This window comes from Nannospalax galili, unplaced genomic scaffold, assembly GCF_000622305.1.
Source record: "Nannospalax galili isolate Female #2095 unplaced genomic scaffold, S.galili_v1.0 scaffold371, whole genome shotgun sequence".
NCBI lineage: Eukaryota > Metazoa > Chordata > Mammalia > Rodentia > Spalacidae > Nannospalax > Nannospalax galili.
The window spans coordinates 6464345-6464549 of NW_008331606.1; positions in this window are offsets into that span (position 1 = coordinate 6464345).

Genomic DNA, 205 nt, shown 5'->3' on the forward strand with positions numbered 1-205 from the left:
CACATCCAAGGATCTTCCATTTCAAAAGACACAAGGCGTAATAGTTTTCTGTTTGTTTCACTTAAAAATAGAATGTCATGATCCTAGCAGGTAAATGTGCATACTAAATAAACAGTCCACCCACCACATTTGAACAATAAAAGAAATCTATCAACACAGTCTACACAGTATAACAAATAATAAATAACATAACAATAGATTCCAC